Genomic DNA, 19,564 nt, shown 5'->3' with positions numbered 1-19,564 from the left:
TTTTGCCATACCAGACCACTTAACATGTCACAAAACCCTGAAGTATATTAAAGATAGAAAACATCTCCAAAAAAGAACGTGCTAACTTCTTTTCAGACTTAATCTACTGTGTGACAAACCCATGTGAAAATATGCATAGAAGTTATAGCATTGGCTTGTGTGCGGATACAGGGCCTTTTACGTGAGGTGTTATGAGAAGATCAAGAAGGAAAAAGGAAGAAAGAAAGAATGTGAAATTAGTAAAAGATTGATGGATGAATAGAATGTTTCCAGGTAGACAAAAAGGGATTTTTGAGGCCAAGAGACCAAGATATTTAAGACAAGGAAACAATATTTTGCATTTCAGAAACTACCAAGATTCTGGCGTAACTACAGTATCAAGTGCACTGAGCAAAGTAAAATAATAATACTACTACTAATAATAACAACAACAGCCAACATTGATCAAGGTTTTGGTATGTGCCAGGGACTTTTAGCCGTATATTCTACATGTAGTGTTAGATTTATTCTTTATAACAAACCTCTGATATATTATCCTTGTCTTAACCAAGAAATGAGTAATGAGTAAATGAGGTCAAGGTAACAATTTGGTATCATTTTAAACAAACATATTGTATTTGTTCAATATGCATTTAGTTGCAGCAGAGAAAAGTACATTATTAATAATAAACACTGTGCATTCATTCTTCGTGTTCGAAATAAGAGCTCAGAAACACCTTTCCCTCAAGTGCTCCTCTTAGCTCAGCACCTTTGCGCGCGCCCCTTTCCTTACGGTCCGTGGTGTATTTCCCTTTGCTTGTATTTGCTTGCCGGTAAATATTTAATAACTGACTCTGGAAAAAATAGAAAAGAAAAGAAAGAAAGAAAACCCCCGATACCTCACGTCTGCTGACTTCTGTTGCGCAAATGCTACCACGGTTCAACTCCAACTACCAAGTGTGATGTCACCGCACACAGAGTTGGGAAGACGTGCGTGCACGCTGCACCAGCACCCGGGCCCCACAGCCCGGCCGCCACGTCTCTTCTCAGCTCTCGCTCTGAAGTGGGGTGCTCTTCCGGCCTGCGCTTCTTCACATTATGTATCTTTCTAACGGTATTTTCCACACTCCGCAATAACTTTATTACATGTGTCGATCTTCTGTCTTTCTCACTCTCTGCAAGAACGTGCACTACAAGGACCTTCCATTAACTGTCGCGCCCGCTCCCTCCTTATGGGGGGGCTTGGTCCCCAGCCCCAGGGACTTCTCCCCATCCCCCAGGCCCTGTGGGGCGCATGCAAAGTATGAGGTGGAGGTCTCGATGCCCCGCTGATCCTGCCAATCCCCCACGCTAGACCCCTGGGGAGCCTGGTCCCATGGCGGTCCCACGATGCGTACGCTATGCTGCTGCGCCCATGGGGCCCCGGTGTGCGGCTCAGACGGGGCGGTCTACGCCAGCGCCTGCTGCCTGCAGGAGGCCGCCTGCCGCAGTGCTGGGCACCTGGAGCCAGCGCCCCCCAGCCGCTGCACCCTCGGTGAGGACCCCACGTCCTCCCGCCCGGCCTCGGCCCCCGCCCGCCGTGCATCCATCCCTTCGTCCATCACCTCCCCACGACGTGGGCTCCTGGTTCCTTTCTGCCTGTTTGTCCCTCCCCGTCCCCAGGGCCCCGACTCCCCCAGTCCCTGCCCTGGTCTCCTGCCCCTCTCCCACTGATCCCTGTCCCCGCCTTGTGACGCCTCTCACCTCCCATGTTTGCTGCTCTGGGCCACATATCTCCTCCCGTCCCTGGGTCCCGCTGGGCTGCCTGCAGTCCCGATCCCCTCCCCCACAGCGCCCTTCCAGAGCAGCCGCTGCCGCCAGCCTCTGCGGCCTACACCCACCACGATGACCCAGGCCCTCTGGACTTGGGGCACCCGCAGCGGGATGTGAAGCTGAGCGGAGCCGGCCTTGAGGTGGTGGACTCGGACCCCCAGCAGGAAGGAGGGTGGGAGCACAGGTGAGAGCTGGGCCTACCCCCAACCTCCCACCTGCCCTGGCCCCAGACAGGCAGGGGGAGCCACTCAAAGGGAGGGGTCAGCCTTGGAGTTTCTGGGGGGATCCGGTTTCCCTCCACCACGCAGCCCTTCCCCAACACACACTGGGGAACAGCCCCGTGGGGGACAGGAGCCGCGAGCCTGAACCTTCCTGAGGGCTTGACCCCAGGACAGACCCATCCCAGGAGGGCCAGTGAGCCAGTGACCCACAGCTAGGCCCGAGCCAAGCCCCAGTGGCCTAAGGGCCACTCACCTCCACAGGGATGTCCACGAGGCCAAACTGGCTGTTGAAGTCGGGCGAGGAGCCGAGGAGCAGGCAGATAGCCAGGAGTGACACCACGAGGCTCCACACCAGGGGCTTGTTTTCAGGAAGGCTCTCCATGAAGGGCGGGCCCTGCGGGGATGGACAGCTGGCTGCGTGTGGTGGGTGATGGGTGGGCAGGCGGGGCGTGCTGGGGGCGGGGAGCCAGGCCTCACCAAGTAGTTGATGGCAAAGGTGGCCATCTGCATGGCCATGGCCATGATGTACACGGTGCTGTTGACCAGGCTTGGCTCAAACTCCTTGTACAGGTCCACAAACTGCTCTTGCCTGCAGGGATGCGTGGGGGTCAGGGCTCCCTCTCCTCCTCACACACCCTCTATGGCTCCCTGCTGCCCTGGCACAGAGCCAGGCCCCTGCTTGGCTGACCACACTGGCCTGGCCTTGTGTCCCTCCCTGGCCCAGACGACCCACAGGCCCTCCCGTCAGTGTCTGGGCATTCATCCTCCTGCCATTCCTGACTGCAGGGGCATTACCTCTTGGGGGGTGGCACTCACTTCTCAGGGCTCCGGGCCTGGGCCTCCCTGTACAGGTAGACAAGGCTCAGGAAGTGCCCCCAAAGATGACGTGGAGCCGGCAGTCAGCCTGGAGGTCCAGCACCCGGTCTGGGCTGAGGTCTTCGATTGGCACCTGGGGAGGAAGGTGGTGACCCTGGATGGCCGGGGCCACTCTGCCTCCTTCTCCAGCCCTGGAGAGCTGGCCCTGCGGCTGCGATGAGCCAGCCTGACCTCATGGGGCTCCCTGCCCGACCCCGTGCATCCCACCCAGATCTCAGGCCCCGCCCTCACCGGGGCGGCATCCCGTCTCCTCTCGCCCTGCACTTGCAGTTCCCACTCCCTGTGACCCCACCACACCCGCCTCTCCCAGGACTCACCCCCTTCTCTCAGTCCACCTTGCTCTGACACCCCCGGGCACCCACAGATACCCTGGCTGCCCTTGGCTTCTCTCACCTCCTTCCTTCCCACCACCTCCCAGCTCCTCCTGTCCACGGCACTCACCCGAGTCCACCCGCCTCCACCATCTACACCTGGGTGGGATCCTGGCCCAGCCACTGGCCCGCCCTCTCCGGGCCTGTTTCCTCCTGAGTAGCTTGAGGACCCCCACCTCCTGCCACCCACCTTCATCTGCGGCACCGACTCCCCCGTGAGCAAGGCCCGGTCCACGATGCAGCGGCCCCGCAGCAGCAGCAGACTGAGAAGCTTCCTCGGGCTCCTGCGGAGCAGAGGGCTGTGGGCGGGCAGCACGTCTGCCCCAGGTGAGGCCCGGATGAGGAGGAGCCTGAAGGCTTGCCCAGGTGCCCCACACCCACCCACGGCCGCTCGGTTTCCGGGGGGGTCTGCCGTGCCCTGAGTGGAGCTGTCAGGGTGGGGCCTCCACCCCCGAGAGGCCTTGCACCAGGAACAGGATGTGGGGTCTGGTCGCTTGCAGGGCCGAGATGGTGGTGCCCGACTTCTCGGAGCTTTCCAAGGAGAGAGCCACAGCCCCGTTCTTCGTGTTTCAGGTAAAGCGGCAGCTCTGGCCATTCTCGTTTCCTTCCTCGGGGCTTTCACAGCCGGGGCAAACCTGTCTGCCACTTCCAAACCCCCCAAACCTGTCCCTGTCCTCGTGCGTCAGAGCCTGTGGGCAGAAGAGGCTGGCGGGGGACAGGACGGGTGGGGTGGAGACAGACAGGCTGATGTCCCACAGGTGTTCTGTGTGGGACTCTGGTGCCTGGACGAGTACTGGTACTACAGCGTCTTCACGCTGTCCATGCCGGTGGCGTTTGCGGCCTCCCTGGCGCAGCAGCAGATGCGGAACATGTCGGAGATCCGGAGGATGGGCAACAAGCCCCGCGTGATCCAGGTGCGCGTGGCGGGGAGAGTCCTGCCCAGTCTGGGGGTGGGCACAGCGCAGGCACGTCTTCCGCGGTGACATTGCCGCCCCTCACCGCCCAGGTCTACCAAAGCCACAAGTGGAGGCCCATCGCCAGCGACGAGATTGTTCCCGGGGACATCGTCTCCATCGGTGAGGCCCCGTTCCACTCCATCCAGGTGGGAGCCCTGCCTCCGGGCCTCTGGCCAACCCTCCTGCCCTGCCCCGCAGGCCGCTTGTTGCTGTCATCCTCAGGGTCGCCCAGCGTCCCGGCCCGGCCCGCTCCTCCCCGCCGACGGAGCGGGCGTGGAGAGGCACCTGCCTGCGCCGAGGGCGGAGAAGGACGTCCCGGAACCCTCCTCGCGTGCTCCGCGGCTGCTGTCTCGGCCCGGCGGGCAGCGCGCGGGGGCCCCGGGGCAGCCAGCGGAGAGCCGGGCCCTCCCGCGCCGCAGCCGCCACCTGCCGGCGACGCCCACGGCCCCAGAGACTTCCCCAGCCGCGGCGCGTGGGTCTCGCCGGCGACATCGCCTGCTGAGGTGCAGCGCGGGCACTGACGGTTGACTTGGCCGTTACTGGTCTGACCGGCACGAAGGTGCGGAGCTTGCTCCTTGCGGGTGTCGGCCAGACCGGGTTGCCAGCCTTGGGCTACGGAGGCGGAGGAAACGCGAGGAGGAGCTGAGGTGTCCGCGGACCCGGAAGGCGCCACCCGAAAGAAGCTTTCGGCTTGAGCGGCAGGATGGGGTCCACCTCCTCTGTCCCTGCCCCTGCCCCTGCCCCTGCCCCTCCCCCTGCCCCTGCCCCTGCCCCTCCCCCTGCCCCTGCCCCTGCCCCTCCCCCTGCCCCTGCCCCTCCCCCTGCCCCTGCCCCTGCCCCTCCCCCTGCCCCTGCCCCTCCCCCTGCCCCTGCCCCTGCCCCTGTCCCTGCCCCTGCCCCTGCCAGTGCCCCTCCCCCTGCCCCTGCCCCTCCCCCTGCCCCTGCCCCTGCCCCTGCCCCTGCCCCTCCCCCTGCCCCTGCCCCTGCCCCTCCCCCTGCCCCTGCCCCTGCCCCTCCCCCTGCCCCTGCCCCTCCCCCTGCCCCTGCCCCTGCCCCTCCCCCTGCCCCTGCCCCTTCCAGGGCGACCCAACTTCCCCCGACTGAGACGTGTGACTTCGCATTCTTAACCCGAGGATATGACCATGACCTCCGGTTGAAAGAGATGGGGAAGTTCCACAGAGCTGCCTACCAGCACAAACTCCGGAAAGTGCAGAAGATCCTTTACCACAACAGAGACTTGCTGAATGAGACAGACACGAAGCACAGGTGATAGGAACCGTGAGCCCGGGGCTGGGAGCGGGCCGGGGGCGTGCGGGAGCCCGAGCCCTCCTGTCGCCCAAGGGGCTCGGCTTTCTCCCCTCCGCGGGCTCCTGAGCACCTGGGATGAGGAAACCCTGGAGGGGTCCTGCTCCCAGGCGCCCCTTTTTTTTTTTCTATTTTTTAAATTTCAGCTCATTATGGGGGTACAAAAGTTCAGGTTATATATATTGCCTATGCCTCCCCATCCCGCCGAGTCTGAGGTTCAAGTGTGTCCATTCCCTAGACAGTGAACATTGCACTCATCATGTAGATATGCACCCATCCCCTCCCCCCACCCCATCCCCCCAGAGTCAGAACTTCAAGCGTGTCCATTCCCATTCCCCAGGCAGTGTGCATCGCACTCATCAAGTAGGTATACACCCATCCCTTCCCCCCAGCCCCCACCTCTGTCCGATACCCAATTGGTGTTATTCCCAAATGTGCACTCAGGGAAGCCAGTTTGCTGGTGAGTATATGTGGTGCTTATTTTTCCATTCTTGGGATACTTCACTTAATAGAATGGGTTCCAGCTCTCTCCAGGAGAACCAAAGAGATGCCATATCGCCATTATTTCTAATAGCTGAGTAATATTCCATGATAGTCCCAAAACACATATTGGCGTGCATGCAGAGAGACAGGTACACTCATACACTGCTGCTGGGACTGTAAACTAGTGCAGCCCCTGTGGAAAGCAATGTGGAGATACCTTAAACAGATTCAAGTAGACCTACCATTCGATCCAGCAATCCCATTATTGGGCATCTACCCAGAAGAACAAAAGTCATTCTATAAAAAAGACACCTGCACCCGAATGTTTATAGCAGCACAATTCACAATCGCAAAGATGTGGAAACAACCCAAATGCCCATCAATTCATGAATGCATTAGCAAAATGTGGTATAAGTCTTCAATACTAATATTAGTCATTGGGAATATCTGATTTACGTACGTTCTATAAGTCTAAGTACTGAACAAAATAAGCCATACCTATTCATTTGAATCCTGCATTTCCTTTGGTTTAAAGTTCTTTGAAAATCAAATTAAGAATTAACTTTGTTTCAAAAATGCACTGTTGTTATTTCAGCCCTCTTTTTTCATAGTATGTTTACGGTGGAAAGTAAAAACTAAAATGTCTTTAAATGCTAATCATATGAAAAGAACTGCCAGAGACCTGTTCTATATACCAAAGTTCATTTAATGTAAGTCATCATGGATTGTGTGATGCCCCATTATCTTATGTATCAATAAGATAATTAAAATGCTGCCAATTATAGTTATAATAAATCATGAATTACAAGTGGCATTCCAATGTCAGAGGTGTTAAAATGTGAAAAAAATGAGTTTCTTAGAATCACTGAAATACGGTTGAATCTCTCATCTTTCAAACTTACCACAAGGTAGGTATTGTATCATTTTTACTTAATCAGAATGTCATCATTGTTAGGTAGTAGTCATGGTAATCGTTATAATATCTAACAATTATTGAGCTGTTATTTGTGCTGGGAACTCTTCAAAACACTTAGCATAGATTCTCACGTAAGCATCACAGTGGTATCCTGGGAGGTGTCCCCACTCTTCTCATTTTCATTTTAGTAGTGAGGAAACTGAGGCACAGAAAAGCTAAGTCATAGCCAGTTAAGTGACAGCTTAAAGGAGGATTCAAACCCAAGTTGAAATGAACCCAAAGGTCAATGTCTCTGTATGCCGATAGGCTGCTCTTTCATTAATGCAGTGAGTACTAAGAGCGAAGACATATTCTGCCTTCACAAGAAAATTAAAGATTTGTTTTGAAAACAGATGGACTACCATGAGATTTAATGTTTGCAATTACATAAATATGTTTTGAGATGGTGAACTACAATTTTCTAAAAAGTCCTCTCGCCTTCCTAGGACTGCTCTCCATTTGGCCTCTGCCAGCAGAGATGCACAGGTGGTAACTTTCCTGCTGCACAAAGACTGTGACCTTAACCCCCGTGACGGCAAAAACAGGACACCTCTGATAAAGGTATATAGCTGCCAACTATTTCAGCATGAGATGGGTTTTGTTTAAACCCATAGGATAAAAATGAATTTATCTCATTGAAATATAACTCATAAGTGAAACCTGTGAAATGTTTATATTGAATTCCTAGAGTTTACAATCTATTTCTTGGTCTAACACTGACAGGCCGTACAATGCCAGGCACAGGAATGTGTCATTCTGCTCTTAGAACATGGTGCCGATCCCAATGTTGTGGATGACTACGGCAACACTGCTCTCCACTATGCTGCCTATAATGGGGATTTATCAATAGCAGCAAAACTATGTGCTCATGGTGCCACTCTGGAAATGACAAACAAGGTATTTATTTTCGAACTATTGGAAATGCCTTTGTTTTAACATTGACATAATGTAAGGGTCAATTTTCCATGTTTGGAAGTTCAAGCATTCCCTGAATGAAAATATTTTGAAATACCTTAATTGTCTAAGGTTTTACTTGAAATATTGATACTTTTAAAGAAGCATTAGAGGGTACAGCTTCTTTTATGCATTTAGGGTAAATATTTGTGCTAACACTAAAAGTAAAATTTTTTTTCAAATTCTTTTCCCACCAAGTTTTTGTTTGTTTGTTTTCTCATTAGTGTAAAACAACATGGCAAAGCAAATTGACCCTGGAAATGGGCTCTATCATAAAACTTGAACAAAAGAAATGCATTTCACAGAAATGGAAATCTTGCTGTTGAGAAGTTCGTAAAAAAACTAGTTGCTATGAACATGCCTCTCGGTGGCAAGGCTAAAAAGGGAACAATGGACAGGGAGAAGGAGAGCTACCAGAAATATGCAGGCCAATTTGACAATTATGTAACTCAGGGAAAACACCAAGAAGAGGTTTTTTTATGTTTAGACCATGAGCTCTTCAGCTGTGGGGATGATAATTCTCAGGTAGAGTGTTAGTGAGTGGTCAGCCTGCCAAGCCATCAATTGTAGGAGGACTCTGAGGAAAGCAGATTGGTGGTGAGTAGGTGGGAATGAAGTGGGCAAGAAGAGGGAAGAACAAATTTTTATTTTTATTTCAGCATATTATGGAGGTACAAAAGTTTAGGTTATGCATATTGCCCTTGTCCCCCGGCCCCCCTCCTCAGAATCAGAGCCTCAAGCGTGTCCATCCCCTAGATGGTGCCCATTGCACTCATTCTGTATGTATACACCCATCCCCTCCCCCACCCACATCTGCCTGACAGCCGATCAATGTTATTCCTAAATGTGCTCTTAGGTGATGATCAGTGAAACCAATTTGATGGTGAGTCCACGTGGTGCTTATTTTTCCATTCTTGGGATACTTCACTTAGTAGAATGGGTTCCAGCTCTATCCAGGAAAATACAAGAGGTGCTAGATCACCATTATTTCTTATAGCTGAATAGTACTCCATGGTATACATATACCACATTTTATTAATCCACTCATGTATTGATGGGCACTTGGGTTGTTTCCACATCTTCGCCATTGTGAATTGTGCTGCTATAAACATTCGGGTGCAGATGTCTTTGTTATAGAATGTATTTTGTTCTTTTGGGTAGATGCCCAGTAATGGGATTGCTGGATCAAATGGTAGGTCTACTTGTATCTGTTTTAGGTATCTCCATATTGCTTTACACAGAGGTTGCGCTAGTTTGCAGTCCCACCAGCAATGTAGGAGTGTTCCTGTCTCTCCGCATCCATGCCAACATTTATTGTTTTGGGACTTTTTGATAAAGGCCATTCTCACTGGAGTTAAGTGATAGCTCCTTGCGGTTTTGATTTGCATTTCCCTGATGATTAGAGATGTTGAGTACTTTTTCATATGTTTCTTGGCCATTCTTGTGTCTTCTTTTGAAAAATTTCTATTCATGTCCTTTGCCCACTTTTTGATAGATTATCTTTATTTACAATATATAGCCTATGTTTTATATTATTCCCTTAGTAATAGGGTTGAGTATTAGAATTCAGAAGATGGCTTTTTAAAAACTCTTTTTTCTTAATATATACCATAAATAATCGTCTTCCTATTAGACTGCCTATAAGCCTTTTTCGGTTAATCAGGGTTATGGTTGGATTGGTTATGCAGATTGTAGATGACGTTATATGTTACTTCTCAGCATCGTCCCTTAAAAATGCAAGTAATTTAGTGCCTTTACTTATGCTAGAAATAATTCATATAGGCAGTAGCAGAACTTTTATTAAGAAACCATTATATTTCTATTTCTGATTCATATTTTGCCTAAAATAAAAATAGTTTTAAGTAACAACTAAAAGGGAAACCAGAATGAAAATGGATTAAAAAGGTAGATATGCATTAGGGTCCCAGGATTACCATTATCATTGAGAATAAAATTTCATACTGAGTTTTTTAACAGCTGAGATAAAAATCTGTGATCTTGTAATAGGAGAAATTCCATGGACCATTTAATAATAAGCAATCAAAGTTCATTTGAAACCTGTCTCTTTTAATTCAAAGCCCATTTCCTTAATGACCCACTTGAGCAGGAGTGGCAGACATTGGCATCTGGGATCTTGTCACCATTGGTAGAAGAGAGTCAAGTGAGTTGGCATCACCTGGAGAAATCCTCCACCTTTGTTGAAAGCTTTCAAACCTGTCTCTCTCAATCTATAATTTCTCAAATGTTAATATTTGCCACAAAAGATGTATTGTCAAAGAGGGATTAGGCAAATTCAGAAGATTGTTTTCATACTGGACACACGGTGCACAATTTTGTAATATTTCTCACCAATAGATGATCATGCAAACTTTCTGTTGGGGAACATTACTTCTTGTAGGGCAGATATTCTTTGGAATATAGTTTAGGAAACACTGCTCTAGAGGTAATATTTAGATCATTAACTCAATAAAAATACTGCAAATGTTCACTATTATATCTTAGGGTCTGGGGGTGTAGAGACAATAGATCCTGCCCCTGCCCACAAGAAGCTCTTTTTAGATGAGAATCACTAAAATCATTACGATATACCATGATAAATGCTGTGACAGAAGCAAAGATTCTTGGGAGCAGTGAGTGTCTGAAGTGAGCTTTGGAGATGACCAGAGCTAACGCGGTGAGGCAGAGGTGGCGAGTTTCCAAGGGAAGGAGCAGCACATGGGAAAGCACAGGGCTGAGAAGGAAGGGGCTACTCTTTACTCACTTTCTGTATTATGTACATTCTTAGGGTCTTATATAAGGTGTTCACTTCAGTTGAGAAATACTTAGTTTTGTCCATTACTAATTGTTTTTGCTGTATTACAGCTACAAGACACACCACTTTTGATTGCTCTGAAACAAAAAAACGTGAACGTGGCACAATTTTTAATAAAGGAAAAGGCAGATGTAAATACGGTTGATGCCCTGGACAGGTACAGTAATTAGTTCTTTTTTTAAAAAAAGTGAGTGTTTTTCTAGAATGGTAACAGTCACTCAAGTCGGAAATATTAAGCGAATAAGAAGATTACCTTATAATTATTGGGGTATAGTGAAAAATGTCAACAGAAATGTTCAGTTAGAAAATCAGTGATTTGGACTGGACAATGTAAAGAACAGTATACAGAAGGATTCATCTTCTTTTACAATATTGACTGATGTTTGTAATTTGATGTTTTTTATCATATTATCTTTTTTCAGTGATATGATCTTGTATTAGTGAAAGGGGTTTCATGTTAGTTTTATGAAGTATGAACTTTAACTTTTAGATTGCTTTATGACTCAACATGAACTTCTTCACCCCGTCAGAGTATTTGTCTAACCCCTGCTTCTTACGTACTTTTCCTTTAAAAATGCTCTATTTCAGATAGATAGGAGCTGAAATTCATTTTGTCTTTTGCATTACTCAATGAGTCTTTGCTTTAAGTTGCTTTCTTTGAAGCATATTGATGTTAAGTTATCCTTAAGTGACTATGAATTGCTATTACCAGATAGTGTGGATTCATCAGCTTTTTCCATTTGCATTTCTAGTGTATTTTGGTGTTTTTATTTTTAATTGGTATGGGCAGAGGGAAGAAAGACAGCTTTCATTGGATAAACTTTTCCTTGAATGAAGATGAGCCATAGGTGGGTGATAAAGAGAAAAGAGATAGATTTAGACTCCCAGAAACCTGGGTTCAATTCCTGACTTCCCACTTGCTAGGTGTGGACCTTGGGGACATTATTGATCACCAAATATGTTTTCTGATATGAAAAGGCAGATCAAAAGATATCCACCAAGGGTTGCTGTGTGTGAGATTATGTGTGTGTGTGTGTCTGCGTGTGTGTACAGCGTTTACTTCAGTGCCCAGCACATGCTTCTCATCATCGATACCTGAAAGTACTCTGAGTACAGTTCTTACTGTTATTACTAATATTGTTGATGTAAGGCTGTAGGTAGCTTTTACTTCTGTGACCCCTACCTGACTTTGAATTAAAATATATTCTGTTTAGACTAGGGAAGAATGGATAATTCTCCATTTAAATCTCGGCCTATTGTAGATAAGTGACCTCAGCATAGTTTCTTGCCCATCAAAGGACCATAAATTAGCAACTTGTACTATCCCATACCCCAGTGAGACGGGAGGCTTTCTTTTGTCCCTTTCTTTTAGCCTCAGTGGTAATTTACAAAAGTGAACCCTTGAGCACCCAGGATTCTTGTGTCTACAAGTACATGTAAATGGTTAATTGTACACAGACAGGCAAGATAGTGAATTGGTAAAGTATATCATATTAGTTGTTTAAGTAACTTTATTAAAGTTCCTAAGGGTGGAGTTATCTCTCTGTTATTTTAGAACACCCCTCATGCTTGCCGTACAATGTGAATCATCCAGTACAGTCAGTCTTCTGCTCCAGCAAAGTGTTGATGTCTTTGCTAAAGATTACCAGGGACGGACTGCAGAAGATTATGCTGTTACTATTCAGCCTTTTACGTAAGTGTACCCATTCAAAGACTAGTTGATACTAAATTGGGGTATAAGATAATTATAGCTATTGCATCTTATACATCAGGGGAGATTTCATAGTTTGGGTCAGGTAGTGCTGGAATGGCCGCGAGGTAGTCCACTTCATGTGCCGGGAATCAAGCAAAAGGCCAGCCTAGTCAGAAGTAGCAAAGGGTGCAGGATTCTTTTCCTCAGGACATTTAAGACCTTTATCCTTAGGGATCTCAACATTGTCCATTTTATTCCAAGTATAACCCCTATGCATGGGATAAAAATAAGGTCACATCCTTGATACTTCTAATTCGTTATTTGGGTCTTGAAATGTCCAGTTTAGCAGAAACTCTTGTACCATACCCTGGGGGCTATCTCCTAGACCAGCGGTCCCCAACCTTTTGGGCACCAGGGATCAGTTTCATGGAAGACAATTTTTGCATGGATCGGGTGGGATGGTTTTGGGATAATTCAAGTGCATTACATTTATTGTGCACTTTATTTCAGAATTATTATTGCATTGTAACATATAATGAAATATTTTTACAACTGACCATAATGCAGAATCAGTGGGAGCCCTGAGCTTGTGTTCCTGCAACTAGATGGTCCCATCTGGGGCTGATGGGCGACAGTGACTGATCTGACAGGAGGTGGAGCTCAGGAGGTGATGTGAGTGATGGGGAGTGGCCGTAAATAGAGACGAAGGCCCTCACCTCCTGCTGTGCAGCCCAGTTCCTAACGGCCGGACCAGCAGCAGCCTGCAGCCTGGGGGTTGGGGACCTCAGTCCTAACCTTCTCCTTGAATTTTAAAGAACTTAAGGGGTTCCAAAGTGCAAGGAAGATGATCCTCTTTTATAAGGCAGAAGGAGGGAAAAAAGAACATTCTAATCATTCAGTTGTTTCCCTTGATTCGGTTGCTGCATTGTTGCTATGGAAACTGATCCTGCCATCCGGTAATGATGACCTTTGGTACTAGGACACCTTTGCTGGTTCAGATCCCTCAGTCTTCATGGTCATCCATACTTAGACTTCCAAGTAACATTTTTTTTGGTTCACGTGCATATGCTCATGTGCTCAGCCATTGTTCCCAAAGCAGCAGGACTCTGCTCTGCAGCTGGGCCTGCTAGCTTTAGCCACACACATAGTGAGCAAGTGACCCTTCCCCCCGCACTTCAAACCTTACGTAGAACCCACATTTCGGCTTAGACTTAGTCTAAACCTTCATGGTAAGTTATCCTTTGAAGCCCTTTTCTCAAGCAAATGTTAGTTGAGATTGTTCTAAACTGTCAGAGAGGTTCAAACAATGTTGCAGGAATAGATCAGAGTTCCCTTTCTTCTTTGTTACCAGCTCTGTACCCTGAGGTCTGTTTGTGTCCTGTGTAGCACCTTTTCTGAGGTAGCGAATGGTCCATATCATCCTTCCTCAGTAGTGGGCACCAACTTGCCCTTGGCCCTGAAGTGATCTCTTCCCCATAATAACAAAAATCTCCCAAGCTGCTTGGTTCTCTACCTCAAGGTTTTAAAACATTTTCAAATTCTGCTTCACAAAGAAGCCATTCAGCTGAAACCTCTGAGTCTAAACTAGGGTAGTTGGATGTAACAGGGCTAAGCCTCACCCAGGACTCATCGATACCCACATACAGAGGTGGGGCTTGGTGCTTTCTCTGGCAGCATGTATCCTAAAATTGAAACAATACGGAGCAGTTAGCATGGCTCCTGTGACAATATGATGTGCTCATTCTTGAGACGCTCCATTTTGCACAGTCCCTGGAAGGTCATTTGACTGTTTGCTGACTAGCTCCACCAAAACTGTGTGAGTCCAGCCCAATGGGCGGCACTCGATATCAAAACTGTGATGTTCTTTACAAAGGTATCTATGTAAGGTAATCTATGAAATGAGAATGGAGCTTAGCAACACATGGCATGTTGTGTGCACATATGTTGTTGGTATGTAGCTCAGAAATGAGAAAATGTCAACTTCCTTTGTGGAATTTAAAAAGGTAGGATTTTATCTTCCATGTCGGTTGGAGATGAACATGGAGGTTAAGCATCATTCTAACCAAGGTCTGCTGGTTCAGAGTCTGAGCAGCTAGGGAGGGAACAGTAGTAGTGCAAGCCAGGTCTTGACATCTGTTTGTTTTCTGCCCTTTGCATGACTGATTGTCTCAGTGATGGGGGACCATAATGTTATCTAATTTAAGGAGATAATGTATTTATAAATACAGTTTGTTAAAAATTGTGAAATAGCTGAGGTGGCCTGAATTATGAGCTACAAAGAATAGAACAACTAACAACAAAAATTAGATCTTAATAATATGTTCTGAAAAATGCAACATTTGAATATTAGAACCTTGAAAAAACACAAATTGGGTTTCATTTGGGCTTCTATAATAGCTTCAGCAATGAAGTTCAGGAACAAAGTATTCCATTGCATCACTATTTCTCTGAGCATTTAAAAAATGTTGTCTCAGTACATTTTTATAACAACCGAGTTAAGGCAGTAAAATCCTTACTTTTAGGAGAAAATATTGAGCCTAAAAGAAGCAACATGGCCGTGAAGAAATAGCTGTTTGTGGAGCTAGAATTTATTCCGATTTCAGGATATTTTCCATTATGTCTAGCTGGCTCCAGTTAATGTAGTGAGTTAATTCATGAGTACTTCACCTTACTTTTTTCTTCATTAATTAGAAGCTGTATTAGAAGTTTGTAGATAGACCTTACAAATTTGAAGTGTATATGATAACATTCTTACATTAGCTGTGATATTTTCTGAAGTGCTCTAAGAATTTACTATATTTAGTAAAAATTTTTCATATCTGTATTAAAATAGTAATTTTATTTATTGTTTATTCATAGGTTATGTCGGCAAATTTTAGAATATAAAGAAAAAATGAAGCATCATAATCCTCAAAATCGCAGTCCAGGAAAGACTTCTAATAGTGAGTTGCTGTTGGTGGTTCTACCATAATAAGAGTAGGAGTTGTGACTACAAAAGATCAGTTAAAAAATTAATATTTAAATTTCTTAATTTCTTCCTTAGAAGCCTCAAATTCAGAATTACTTAAGAAGTTGGTTGTAGGTAATTTATAATCCAAAACAATATTCTGGAAAAAAATTCACTTAATTACTTGCTTATGGTCTCTGAAATCTTATATGATATTTTTGTATGAATAAGAAAAGAGATGTTTAAGTTAGTATGTTGTAAATTTCCTCTATAGTCACATTATAATGAGTTGGACTTGCTATAAAAATGAATCTTCTATTTAGTATCATAATAAGTGTTTTGCATTTAGTAAAGGAATATTCATTACTGTTGACCCTTGAACAACATGAGGGTTAGAGGCACCAATCCCCCTTGCAGTTAAAAATCTGCATACAACTATTTTTTTTGGAGACAGTGTCTTGCTCTGTTGCCTGGGCTAGAGTGCGCTGTCTCCTCATAGCTCTCTGCAGTCTCAAACTCCTAGGCTCAGGTGATCCCCCACCTCAGCCTCCTGAGTAGCTGAGACTACAGGCATGTGATACCATGCCTGGATAAGTTTTAAATTTTTTGTAGAGATGGGGTCTTGCTCTGTTGATCAGGCTGGTCTCTTTTTGCCTGGTCTCAAGCAATCCTCCCAACTCAGCCTCCAAAAGTGCTAGGATTATAGGCATGAGCCACCATGCCCAGCCGGTGTATAGCTTTTGGATCCCCTAAGACTTTGGTAAGCGTCTATTACTGACTAAAAGCCTTACAGATAACATAAATGGTTGATTACCACATAATTTTGGTATGTATTATATGCTGTATTCTTACAATAATGTAAGAATATTGTCCTGTATTCTTACAATAAAGCTAGAGAACAGAAACTATTAAGAAAATCATAAGGAAGAAAAAGTATGTTCATTACGTGGAAGTGGATCATCATAAAGGTCTTTACCTTCCCGGTCTTCACATTGAGTAGGCTCAGGAGGAGAAGGGAGGGCAAAGGTTGGTTTTGCTGTCTGTTGGCGGCCGAGGTGGAAGAAAATCTGCTTATAACGGGGCCCCTGCAGTGCACACCCCTGTTATTCAAGGGTCAATTGTATTACATAGTGATTTCTGTCAACTAAAAAGGCAATGTCTGTGAACTCAACAATACCTTTGTGATACCATAAACAAATGGCAATAAGAAGTGCAAAACGTACCCGTGTGCACCACCAGCAATAGTCGGTCATTTCTTAAAGATACCTACTGGGTAGAGAAGTCAGAAGGGCAATTCTTTGTTTTGAAGTACAAGGCATGTTACATATTCTTGTGCCAACATATTGTCACTGTTATCGACTTCATTGCCCATAAGTTGAAATTGAATGAAATACATTTACTTTGTTAGAACAGGATGTGTTCTTCTCTCTGCTCGATAATTGCCACAGTATCTATCAGCAATGTTAGAAGAAGATATTCTGTTACTACTGGCTAGAGTTTTGTCATAATATTCCAATAGAACAACTCTGGGCACAACAAATTATAATAAAAGTACAAAAATGCTTCACAGTAACAAAATGCTACCGTGCCACCTCAGTCTGACACCAAATGCATTGTGTAATCTAAATTGTAATGTAGTCTCTACTTCTGAAACAATTTCTGTAACTTAAGTTTTGCAAGTTGCAGGAGAAAGAAGATGGAATAGACTTAGTTTAGTTCTTTAATGTGCTCAGAGTGGAGCTGTTTCTATTTATTAAGAATTTCTGTGATTTTTCAAGAGAATTGTCAAAGAAATCATTTTTATGCATTTATTCCCTTGCCCACTTAACAAATAACTATCAAGTGTCTTTTAGGTGTGAAGCATTTTTCTAATGTTCCAGAAGACAAACATTCAAAAATACTGTCAGGAGCTGGTTATTATCATTGTCCTTTTTATTATTTACTACTTTATTCAGTGTTTCCCGTGTGTCTGATGCCCCCCGGGAGCACATAGTGACCACTTGTTATGTATTTATTATGTTAACTGTAACATATGCCTGACACTTTAAGTCCATGGGGAGAAATTAAAGCTTTAAGAAAATAGGTAGGATGTGAAGTGAGCATGGCAGAGCGAATAAAAGTCTGCCAGATGAAGAGGCAGAAGGATGACGCTTGGCAGGAGGAACATCTTAGAGGATTGCGTGCTTGTCAGAAGGAACGGCAAGTGCAAAATCTGGTACTCACGAGTGAACTTTGCAGGGTTTAAAGCAGTTCGGTTTCCTACAGCAAAAGTGTAATGTGAGAGTGGCCGGGAATGAGGTGACTGCCTCGCTGAGATGAGCTCATGAAAGGCTTTTTAATGTACAGAAATGAGCAGATCTTACCCTGTAGGCCATGGGCAATTTATCAAAATGCTTTTTGCTATAGACAGCGGATGACATAACTAACAGTGGCTAAAACCATAGGGACAAGAGTTGCTTTGGTGGTCAGTGTCATCAGGATCCCACTTGTTGTCCCTCTTTCAGCTGTGCTGCTGGTGGCACTTTGCTCTTGTCTCCTTTCATGGTTGGCTAATTAGCAACAGCTCCAAGCATCATGTTCTCACAGGACAGTATCTGAAGGCCGAAAGGCTTGCTTTTCTTCACATGTTTCTGTTAAATAGGGAGAAAACTCAGAAGCTTGCAGGGGACTTCCTGTAACTCTTTATTGGCTGAGTTACACCACGTGCTCATTCCTAAGCCAATCGCTGGGAAAGCAGATGTAATGACAGTGATAAGCTTAGAATAATCATTTCTGGTTTGGGAGCTGGGTTGGGGTATTGGGCTGAGAAATATCCAGCTAAGATTGTGTTTCCCCAGCAAGAAAGAATAAGGTGGCTGTTGTAGGGAGCCAGCAAAGTGTGCTGCAGGGATTCACTGGTGAATTTTGAGCAAGGGAGCCACAAGATTAGATTTGGTCTAAAACAGAGATTGGTTATGGTCTAAAGTAGAGATTGGCCAGCTCTTTACGCTAAGGGCCACAGAGTGAATGTTTCAGGCCAGGTGGTGGTCTCTGTCACATCTACTCAACCTTGCATTGTAGTGTGAAAGCAGTTGTAGACGGTATGTAAGCATATAGACACTCCTGTGCTCCAGTAAAACTTTATTTACGACTGGGCACGGTGGCTCATGCCTGTATTCCTAGCACTCTGGGAGGCCGAGGCAGGAGGATTGCTCGAGGTCAGGAGTTCAAGACCAGCCTGAGCAAGAGCGAGACCCCGTCTTTACTAAAAATAGAAAGAAATTATCTGGCCAACTAAAATATATATAAAAAAAATTAGCCGGGAATGGTGGCACATGCCTGTAGTCCCAGCTACTTGGGAGGCTGAGGCAGGAGGATTGCTTAAGCCCAGGAGTTTGAGGTTGCTGTGAGCTAGGCTGACACCACGGCACTCACTCTAGCCTGGGCAACAAAGCGAGACTCTGTCTCAAAAAACAAACAAACAAAAAAAAACTTTATTTACAAAACCATATGGCAGGCTGGATCTGATGAGTGGTCTGTAATCTGCTGAGCCCCCATATAGGGGATAGGTGGAAGGTAACCACATAAAGAGACTGGGAGACAAAGGAAGCTTTTGCAGTAGTCAAAGCCATCGTTTCCTTGTCACCAATTCTTGGAGTAGTCTCAATCTATTAATATTAGGAGGTTTCACTGATCCATGGTAAAATACAGAAAGATAGAGAGCTCAGTTTATTCATTTTAAAATGTTGATCTTTTCCTTGGCATTATGCCTTTTCATTTGTTTTGCTTAATGTTTTTTAATTTAAGAAATAATAATAATAGTTGGCAGTTTACTCTTCCTGCGAAAGCCATTCATTAGGAGCCCATGTTAAACTAAGAATTATGAATATAATTATTTTATATGTGAATACTTATGTGTATGTTTCCAGTGGTAGTAGAAACATAAAGCAGAGGCAGAAAAGAGGTACAGTTAATACGATTATTGAGTGTGCGATGTTAGGGGGCAGAGAGAAATTTCAAATGATCCATAGATTTCCATGCTGTACACTGGCATTTAAACTGGACATGGGGAAGGAATAGGAAATTGTCAGGTAAGCAGAGGGGAGCAGCAGGTTAACAGGGAAGACTAAGTTTTTTCTATACATGTTGCGTTTCCTGGGATATTCATGTAGGAGGTTTTCAGCAGGTAAGTGGATGATAGACATTTCTAGCTGGAGATGG

General features: G+C 45.8%; 1 long non-coding RNA gene and 1 other non-coding gene across 2 annotated transcripts; both read left to right on the top strand.

Moving 5' to 3' along the window:
• The first annotated feature begins 5,439 nt into the window (after window positions 1-5,439).
• Window positions 5,440-7,823, top strand: LOC138379651 (uncharacterized). Its single transcript, XR_011232261.1, has 3 exons — window positions 5,440-5,481; window positions 7,405-7,519; window positions 7,682-7,823. It is a non-coding gene; the product is annotated as an uncharacterized lncRNA (long non-coding RNA).
• A 6,252-nt stretch (window positions 7,824-14,075) lies between these two features.
• LOC138379685 (U6 spliceosomal RNA) lies at window positions 14,076-14,181 on the top strand. Its single transcript, XR_011232270.1, has one exon. It is a non-coding gene; the product is annotated as a U6 spliceosomal RNA (small nuclear RNA).
• The last annotated feature ends 5,383 nt before the right edge of the window (window positions 14,182-19,564 follow it).

This window comes from Eulemur rufifrons, unplaced genomic scaffold (genome assembly GCF_041146395.1).
Source record: "Eulemur rufifrons isolate Redbay unplaced genomic scaffold, OSU_ERuf_1 scaffold_114, whole genome shotgun sequence".
NCBI classification, from domain to species: Eukaryota; Metazoa; Chordata; class Mammalia; order Primates; family Lemuridae; genus Eulemur; species Eulemur rufifrons.
Note: the sequence above shows the minus strand (reverse complement) of the source record. Positions and strands in the feature narration are given on the sequence as shown.